This window comes from Lepus europaeus, chromosome 12 (assembly GCF_033115175.1).
Source record: "Lepus europaeus isolate LE1 chromosome 12, mLepTim1.pri, whole genome shotgun sequence".
Classification (NCBI taxonomy): Eukaryota; Metazoa; Chordata; class Mammalia; order Lagomorpha; family Leporidae; genus Lepus; species Lepus europaeus.
The window spans coordinates 41309042-41319028 of record NC_084838.1 but is presented as its reverse complement, the minus strand read 5'-3'; the positions used below and the strand labels follow the sequence as shown (position 1 = coordinate 41319028).

General features: G+C 54.2%; 1 long non-coding RNA gene and 1 pseudogene across 1 annotated transcript; one reads left to right on the top strand and one right to left on the bottom strand.

Annotated features, from left to right (window-relative positions):
• LOC133771779 (olfactory receptor 13C7-like) overlaps positions 1–9987 on the bottom strand; it is a 135990-nt pseudogene that overhangs the window by 89217 nt on the left and 36786 nt on the right.
• Positions 5654–6815, top strand: LOC133771785 (uncharacterized). Its single transcript, XR_009867624.1, has 3 exons — positions 5654–5740; positions 6398–6530; positions 6734–6815. It is a non-coding gene; the product is annotated as an uncharacterized LOC133771785 (long non-coding RNA).

Genomic DNA, 9987 nt, shown 5'->3' with positions numbered 1-9987 from the left:
TTCCCCTGCTACAACGCCTCCCCAGGCCTCAGCGTGCCTCACGCCCTCACCTGCATCTCAGCAGCCTCTGCTCAAGTGTCTGGTTCCTTCCTTAGAATAAAAACTCCGCAAGAGCAGGCACGTGTATCTGCCTGGCTGACTGCTGTGTCCCAGCTCGGCACACAGGGTGCCCTCGGTAGATGTGTATGGGGTCCTAAGCCTTGTTCTTTCATTGTTTCGCTCTTTCCTGCTGATTCTTCAGATCTCTGCCAACAGGAACGCCAGGCAGAGGGCACTGAAACTGAAGTGGAATGGAAATCTCTCTGCCAGCTTGGAACTTTCTGGGTGTGTCATTGAGGATCTTAGCAGGAAACCAAAGGCATGCTCAAAAACGTCTAATGGCAAAGAATTTAGTGAGGGGAGCATTCACAGAGGTGAGGGCAGGGTTGTTGGGGGCTGCTGCTGCCACACAGATAATTAGACATGAGCCACTGAGGAGGGCCACAAGACCCTCCTCTAGGGGCGAATCCAAGGACCCACCCAAGTGGCCCCCTTTGCAATTTAAGTTATGATCAAAGTGTCTTTGGATAAAGTGGGATCTCAGGGGCTGGCACCGTGGCTTCCGCCTGTGGTGCCTGTATCCCATATGGGCACTGGTTTGAGTCCCAGCTGTTCTACTTCTGATCCAGCTCTCTTCTATGGCCTGGGAAAAACAGCAGGAAATGGTCCAAGTGCTTGGGCCCCTGAACTCATGTGGGAGATCCAGATTAAGCTCCTGGCTCCACCCTGGTCCAGCCCCAGTTACGGCCATCTGGGGAGTGAAGCAGTGGATGGAAGACTCTCTCTCTCTCTCTCTCTCTCTGGCTCTTCCTCTCTCTGTAACTCTGCTTTTCACATAAATCTTTTTTTTAAAAAAAAAAACTTGACCTTATATTTTTAATGTAATTTGGTTAGCACAATCAGGAACAGGCAACCTACCTAATAATATGTGTATCACCATTTGCAGTCACAGCAATTAAGTGCCTCTGGTACTTTATCTCGGATTTCCTTGTCTTCCAGCATTGCATCCTGTGCCTCGCTGGTGAGAGTCTAGGAGACTGCGATGCTTCTACATACTCCAGGTTACTTGTGTCCTCTCTCCACCTGCAAAGCCATTATCAATGCATGCACCAAGTATTTGAACAACGAGGCCGGCGCTGTGGCATAGTAGGCTAAGCTTCCACCTGTGAAGCCAGCAGCCTATATGGGCACCGGTTCAATTCTCATTTGCTCCACTTCCAATCCAGCTCTCTGCTATGGCCTGGGAAAGCAGTGGAAGATGGCCCAAGCGCTTGGGCCCCTGCACCCATGTGGGAGACTCAGAAGAAGCTCCTGGCTCCTGGCTTTGGTTAGGCCCAGCTCCAGCTGTTGTGGCCATTTGAGGAGTGAACCAGCAGATGGAAGACCTCTCTGTCTGTCTATAACTCTTCCTCTCAAATAAATAAATAAATATTTCTTTAAAAGAAAATAATCTGAACAACGTAATCCCAGGATTCCACTTTGGGACTCTCCTTCCCTGGCTCTCCTCTAGAACCATGTACTGTATCAGTGAGGATCCTGGCAGGAAACAGGTGGCACACCGTAAGGATACAGGAGAAACCTATCATTTCTACCCACCAATCAGCACTTGTGTGTGTAGGGATTTCTCTGGCAGATGCTAGCTGAGTCCTCTTACTCAGTTCAGTTCTGACGTCACCAACCTGGAGGCAGCATCAGACCGTACAGGTTGAGGGCTCAGTCCCACCAGAATGTGCCCCCCGATTCAGATGCTGGCCTGCGCTCCCATCTATAAATAGGGTAGTTCCCGCTACCTCAGGCTCCATTAATTTGCCAGCGTGGCTCACAGAACTCAGGGAAATGTTTTACTTACATTCGCGAAGGAGCCAGATGGGAGCACTGCATTTGACCAGACATGGGAGAAGGAGCACAGAGCTCCCAGCCCTTTCCGGGCAGCCTCCAGGAACCTCCACAGGGTCAGCTATCCGGGAGCCACCGAGCTCAGTCCTTTGGGGTTTTTATGGAAGCTTCATCACATCGCCGTGATTGATGACATCACTGGCCATTGGGATGTCAGCTGAACCACCAGCCTCTCTCCTCTCCCTGGTGGCAGGATGAGGGCAGGGAGACTAAAAGTTTCAACCCCAGGTTGGGTCCCAAGGCTCTCTAGGTGCCCCCAACCACTGGGCATCTCTTTAATTTACAAAAGCCGCCCTTGTCACCCTGGAGATTCCAAGGATTTTAGAAGCTATGTCAGGAAATGAGCACAAAGGAAAAAATATATACATTTCACAATACCACATCCACTCAAAAGATTTAGCCAAGAATATTTTAATAAAAGGGCAGTGTAAGAGGCAGGGTCAGGATTAAGGAACTGTCACTGAATGATAAGGCCCCCGGATTCAGCAGGAAGGGGAAAACCAGAACCATAGCAAGGCCTTAAGGGGCAAGAGAAGCTTAGTTAGAGAGAGGCCCATGGAGAGGAGGCGGCCCCAGAGGGTCTGTAAACGGCATCGGTGAGTCCCCAACTCTAGCGTCGTCAGTCACCTGGAAAGTGTGAGAAAACAGTTTGCTGCCCCCACCCCAGGGTCTGGCTCTAGTAGGGCCGGAGAACGTGCATTTCTAACAAGCTCCCAGTGAAGCTGAGGCCATTGTCCAAAGACTGCTCTTTGAGAACAGCTGCCATAGGGTTTTATTCACTACAGACTGCAGCAAGACCAAAGATTCGGGCGATGAGCACCCCCAGCCCCTCTCCTTCCACTCATGGATCCCCCGCTGCTACCTCCCATGGGCAAGGAATCCTGGGTAATGCAATCTGCAGAGGTCAGTCTTCCAGCCTGCCAGGGCACAGGAAAGTGGACAATAAATAATGGGTGAGCTTGGGGCAAACAGAGAACAACTACAACCAGCACAGGCTGAATATATCAACAGAAAGATGATTGGGTAGACGAATTAATGGACAGATACAGGAATGAGAGGATTAAATAATAATGGTTCATTTAAAAATTTTATTTATAGGGGCCGGCTCCCAGCTTTGGATCAGCACAGCTCCAGCCATTGCGGCTGTCTGGGGAGTGAACCAGCAAATGGAAGACCTCTTTCTCCCTCTGTCTCTGTCTCTGTCTCTGTCTCTATCTCTCTCTCTTTCTGCCTCTGCCTCTCTGTAACTCTGCCTTTCAAATAAAATAAATAAATCTTTAAAACAAAAAGAATAGGGGCCAGCACTGTGGCTCAGAAGGGTAAAGCCCTGGCCTGAAGTGCTGGCAGCCCATAAGGGCGCCAGTTCTAGTCCCGGCTGCTCCTCTTCTGATCCAGCTCTCTGCTATGGCCTGGGAAAGCAGTAAAAGATGGCTCAAAGCTTTGGGCCCCTGAACCCACGTGGGAGACCTGGAAGAAGCTCCTGGCTCCTGGCTTTGGATCAGCGCAGCTCCAGCCGTTGCAGCCACCTGGGGAGTGAACCAGAGGATGGAAGACCTCTCTCTCTGTCTCTACCTCTCTCTGTAACTCTGTCTTTCAAATAAATAAAATAAATCTTAAAAAAAAAAAAAAGAAAGAATAAGGGGGCTCCTTCATGATGCTAGGAAACTGGAACTCAATCCAGGTCTCCCACGAGGGAGGCAGCCCTCACCACTCACTCTCAGAGTCCGAATTAGCAAGAAGCTAGCGTCAGGTGCCAGAGCTAGGAATTGAACCCAGGCACTCCAATGTAGGACCGAGGTGTTTTAATGGGCATCGTAATCCCTAGGCCAAACGCCCACTCTTGGTTAATTATTAAGGAGTGCTTATTATGTGCAAGCCTCTAAGGTAACTGCTCTACTCAGAGAATCTTAGATTCACAAGACATAGATCTACTACCATTCCCAGTTTACAGAGAAGATCACTAGCATTCGCCTGATCACACAGCTAGTGAGTGGTGCACCCTGAGCCCCAACTGAGACACACTATCCGTACAGTCTCCTCCTCTGGGCTGTGTGTTACACACTCAGTGCTGCGATCAGCAGACAGGCAGTGTGGACTAGTATGGAAGAGTGCAAATCTCAGAGAGCAAATCTGGCTTCAGATCACGCTCCAGCACTGCTGAGCTGTGCGACCTGTGCTTACGTGTAAAGCAGAGACAATATGATGAAAACAACTTGGACAACTACTTCGTAGCCTTGTTGGCAAAGTGAAGCAAGGTAACACTGGTTTGGCCCTTGACACAGAGCCTAGCACAGAGTAACCAATCATCATTATTAGCAACAGATGGAAAGAAAGAGAAGTCAGAAACCCATGAGAGTGAGAACACACCCCTCCCACCAAGGAGAGCCCAGCGTGGGGATGGTTACATGGGTGTCCCATCTATTAATTTCTCGTTTGAGGTCTTCTCTTCCGCTCTTTCTCATAAGGATGGGAAATCGCTATTCCCCTCCTCCATCTGTCAATTCCTTGAAATTTGGGGATTTGTCTGAATATGAGCTGGCCAGCCCCTCTCCTTAGAAATCCCCTCTTGGTTCCCAGGATTAGGAGATGGGGAAAGATGAAATGGGCTATTCCAGGGCAGACTCTCCTGCCCCCTGTTCCTGTGACCCAGGTGTGGGACAGAGGAAAGTAATGAATAGGGGGCCAGCACTGTGGCATAACGGGTAAAGCCACCACCTGGAGTGCCGGCATCCCATATGGGTGCCGGTTCGAGTCCTGGCTGCTCCACTTCCAATCCAGCTCTCTGCTATGGACTAGGAAAGCAGTGGAAGATGGCCCAAGCCCTTAGGCCCCTGCACCCATGTGGGAGACCCAGAGGAAGCTCCTGGCTCCTGGCTTCAGATTGGCCCAGCTCCAGCTGTTGCGGCCATCTGGGGAGTAAACCAGTGGATGGAAGACTTCTCTCTCTCTCTCTCTCTGCCTCTGCCTCTCTGTAACTGTCTTTCAAATAAATAAATATTTTAAAAAATTAAAAATAATGAATAAAGGAGGGGGAAGTTCTTGCTGAGCTCAACTTTAATCCCAGGGCCTGGGATGTGGGAAGGAAGATCTTGGCTCCCTCCCAAGGAACGTTGCCTTTAGGCTGTTTGTCCCAGTGGAGGGACTGGTTCCCAGATAGCGGATGGGTAGGAGTGTGACAATCCAGGAAGGCCACCCCAGCTCTCGTGGTTGTCCCTAGGGCACCCAGGAAATGTCTTCATCACAAGCCTCGAAGGAAGAGAACACCAATGAGGAGGACACTAGGAGAACCTAGGGAAAGGGGCGCAACACTGCTCTGACCCCCCAACCCTGACCATCACTTCTGGTGGATGAAGCTATTGCCAGCAGTGGGATTACAGTACCACAACTCAGTCCTCTTTTTCTTGGCCAGACGGCAAGCTGCTTAGGCTCTCAGAACTGAAGCCAAGGAAAGCAGAAGAGGGGAGAAGAGGGTGGGCGGGGCAGGGTTCTGCCAAAAAGAGGGGGCAAAAGGGGAATCCATGGAATGGGACATGGAGGGGAATTTCTAGACGGAGAAAGCGAAAGCTCTGGGCCATAAATAGGAGGCAGCCGCAGCCTTGCACAAGCACTCACACTGCTAGGTCCTCTCACGCCTGTGCACTCCCCAGTGCTCGCCTGCTCCTGCTCCCCGCTGCACACCCATCCCAAACCTGCGCCTCCCAGCCTCCCGCAGACACGCACCTGCTCTGCCTCCGCTCACCCTCCATGGCCGCTGGTGCAGCCCGGCTCCTGGCCCTCAGCCTGCTGGTTCTCTGGACCTCCCTGGGTAAGATGGGGGTGGGGGGCGCTGACAGTGCCGGTGTCCGACTGCTTTGCCCTGGGTGTGAGGCAGCTACTTAGGTCTGGGGTCTCCCTGTGCCCTGTGTGTGTGTGTGCCTGTGAGTGTGGGTTACCTACACTGGATTCCAAATTGAGTCCGTCTCTTGGTGTATCCCAGGGCCTGTGGCTGTCCCCCTCTCTGCACGCTCTGTTGCCTACTGCCTCAGTTTCTCAGGCAGAAGGAGAGAACAGTACGATCTCTGTTGAATGTAGAGAGAATGGGAGACACTGCAGCTGGGCTGGTAGTCAAAATATCAGGTCTCTAAAACAGCTCTCCACCCAGCACTGTGACCAGCATTAACTCGTCATTTGCTGGACTGTGGGGATACCGAGAGGGCTTGGGAGGGAGGATGGAGTGATTGGGGCAGGAGGAAGGCACTGTGGGACTCAGGGCCATGGCTGTTGATCAAACAGTTTAGAAGGCTCACGTCTATTTGTCAACCACTAGGGTGACATCAGTGCATAATGGACTGAATATCAAGCCAACCACCTGCCTACCCCCCACCCCCAAGAGTTGTCTTCAATCTCAAGTAGAGCCCTGCTCGCCACCCCCGACCCCACCCCGTGGTCCCTATGGCCTGACGCCTTCTCTCTCCTGTCCCAGCACCAGCTCTGGGGGGTGCTAATGATGCTGAAGACTGCTGACTGTCTGTGACCCAGCGCCCCATCCCCGGGAACATCGTGAGAGCCTTTCGCTACCTGCTCGTCACCGATGGCTGCCGAGTACCTGCTGTAGTGTGAGTTGTTGGGGGGTGGGGGCGGTTTCCAGCCTCATCTCCCCCAGTCAGCCCCTGGTGATACCCCCACTTTCTTATCCCTCTTCTCCCTGTCAAGACCAAGTCCCTGAAATACCTGCCCAGACGTGGTCCCCAGCCTCTGCCCCTCCTACTACAGCCCTCCAGGAAGCTGGGCTCCAGGACTCCCTTCTCTCTGCCTCCAGGTTCACCACACTGAGGGGTCTCCAGCTCTGTGCACCCCCAGAACAGCCCTGGGTGGGCCGCATCATTCGGAGACTGAAGCGAATCTCTACCAAGGCAAGCCTGGCCCTCCCCAGCCCTGCCTCCTGCCTCCAAGCCCCTGGCCCCAGCTTCCGCCCCTGACCCTGCCTCTCCTTCCTCCCCAGGGCAAGCACCAGAGCAGCTAGCCCAGGACAACACCACAGGGGGCGCTGTGTCTCAGTGAGGATGTGAACCACCCCGGCCTGGGGTTGGAGGACTAGGAGGGAGGAGCAGGCTCCCAGCTCCCCTGCACCAAGCCAGAGCCAGCCAGGGCAGAGCCTGCAGTGTCGAAGTGAGTGTGAACTCGAGCGAGAGGGCCCGCGTGAGTGAGGGCACAGCTTCTCCTCACCCAGACTGCAATGCTTCCAATAAAGCCACCTGGCACTCCCGCGTCTATCTGTCCACTGTCTGTTTGCTGTCTGTCTAGGAGGACAGGAGTAGCAACGGGGGAGGTGGAATGGCTGGACCTGTTTTCCACCCTGCAGCCCAAGCAACCTCCTCCCCAGCCTCCGCCTAACACCCCTCATGCTCTCCAGACCAGGCCCCCTCATGTCTGTTCACAGCCATCACACTGCGCGGTTCAGCAACACTAACCTAGGGGCACTTCTCCGACACCAGAGGCCGCCCCGCCGCCCCAGGGCAGGTGCTCAGGGATGGCTGTCACTGGGGGAGGGAAGCTGTCAGCAACCAGCTCTTATGGCTGGGGGGGAGGGCAAAGAACCTCAACCGGGAGGTGAGGGGGGAGGTGGAAACCAAACCGTAAGAGGCCCATGAAATAAGCTGATCTGGCCTGGTCGATAAACGACAGGCAAGACTTGAAATTTAACAAATCTGCAGCAGACTAATTTTTAAGTTGATAATTGTGTATGGCCTGCAAATGATGCTACAAATACCCAAATGGCCCTTGGCAGAAAAACAGCTCCCCACCCCTGCCCAGAGCCTGGGAGGGAAGAGCCCATCCACACATGCCATCCCCTGTCTGGTACCCTCCTCTCAATTCTCCCCACCCCATTTCCCATGGGGTCTAAATGCTTCTTCTTCCAGGAAGCCTTCTCTGACCCCAGGCTACATTAGGTAGCTTCCCCCCTTTCTGAGTTCCCTGGGACCCCTGCCCCTCCTCCATCACAGTCATCACGCTGACTGAGGTCTGCCAGTTTGTCCATCTTCCTGGAGAGAGATCGTGTCTATTTTGGGTTCTGTCTCCCTGATGCCTAGCACTCTGCCTGACACAAAGCAGTCTCTCAACAACTCGTTGTTTAGGGGATGAAGTACATAAGGAAAGGCTTAGCAGCCAAGGGTGAGGACTCATGTGTCCACTCTGTCCATAATCTGATGCCTTCCTCGGTCTGAGCAAGGTCCGGCCCGCCCATGTCATGATGAGGCCACGCCTCCCAGGGACACCAACACACCTGAGATCAGAGAGGGGAGAGAGGCCCACTGTGTGGGAAGGAGGAGCAAGCCGGGAAAGCTGGGAAGAACCTCCCCCCACCACCACCACCACTACGGGGCACAAGGGACTCAGGCAAACTGAGACCAGTGGACTCTCGGGAAGAAGGCCCTGCTCTGAAGGACGGGAGCCCGTGCCTCTCGGAACATGCCACACAGCTATTTTGCGAGGTGTGAGCGCCTCGTGCTTGGGAAGTCCCCTGAGGCAGCTGGCTGGCCTCCAGACCCTCGCCTCTGAGGGCCTGCCTGCTGGGAGCGGCAAGGCTGTGGTGCTGACATCAGATGGTGGCTGGCAGGCAGGACTGGGTATGCTTGGCCAGGAAGAGAGAACGTCACTACCCCAGACGCACGTCAGCCAAACTAGCTCCACACAGGCCCAGGCAGGCCTTGAAAGGAGAGCAGTGGTGAGGGGGTTGTGCAAGCCCCTCCTCACTGGGCTGACAGCAAGACAGCCTTTTCCTCGGAAGCAGGTGTTCAAAACCTCAGCGCTCTGTGTCACCAGGAGTGAGAGGGATGAGGACAGTTTTCAGGATCAGCTGCATGGCTGGCAGTGTGCCCATGCTGCCTGGGGAAAATCACCCACCCATCCGTGCGCCCATGCATCCCTCCACGCAGCTTTCCCTGCATCCACCCACTCATTCCCCATCCATCCATCCATCCATCCATCCATGAAGCCACCACCAAGCCAGCCAACCCTGGCCACCCAGCTGTGGACCCTGGGCCAGGGCCCCAGCAGGCAGGGCACAGACACACATGTGGCGGGGAGGGCACTTAGTCTCAAATCCTTCTAGTTCCCAGTAAAACCAAGGAAGCAAGCCCAAAGCCTCCCTCTGGGCCCTCAGGGGAATACTCAGAGCAGAGCGGGTAGAACTAGCAGGACCGAGGCCCCTGGACACCAGCCCTATGACACAGCCACAGAGAGGTCCAAAAGCAAGTCCTGAACTCAGGGCCCGGGCCTGAGGCTCACCATCCTGTCTCCGCCCCCATCACCATGTGATTCGGAGCAAGTTCCTTCCCCATTCCCCAGCCAGAGGCCTCGGCTGCCCCATCTGTCAGACGGCAGGAAGGGACTGAATTTTGCAGGGTCCATCCAGACAAAAACGTGGCTCCTGAATCTTTGAAGTCTCTTGATAAACCTCTGGCATTTGCACAGCCTCCTTCAACATGAAGCAAACCCAGAGCTTTCCCACTGCCTGGGGCTCTTGGAGCCACCTCTGAGAACAAAGGGGAACGTGAGGCTCAGGAAGAGAAAAACCCAGGAGCTACTGAACAGGAAGCTCTCTGCCTGGCCCTGGACGCCTGGGGAAAGGAGGATTCAGAGGAAGGGTAAAGGGTGGGCACTGCCGCCCCTGAAGGAGCCAGCCTGTCACCCTCCAGTCCTCTCTCCTGCCAGCACCCTCCACTCTAGCTTTCCCCCTTCATCTTTTTCACCACCCCACCCCAGACATACCAAACACCCGTTGGGCACTGGACTTCTTCCCCTTCTCTGCCTGCCAGGAGCCCAGGGATTGGAGGCTTGTCCCACCTGCTCACGTTTTCAGCACTGTGACGCCTTCTAATCAACTTTCTGGTTCACTGTGATTCCCTGACAAGTGTTGTGTCTTCATTTACGTCTTCATTTCCTGTTCAGGAAGCCGCCTGTCCACCTCTGACAATGTGGAGGCTGCCAGCTCTCTGAGGGGTGGCTTGGACTCCTAGCTCCCCGATTTTTTCAGGGTTATGAGAGCCTCGTTGCCTGCCCTTAGATGCG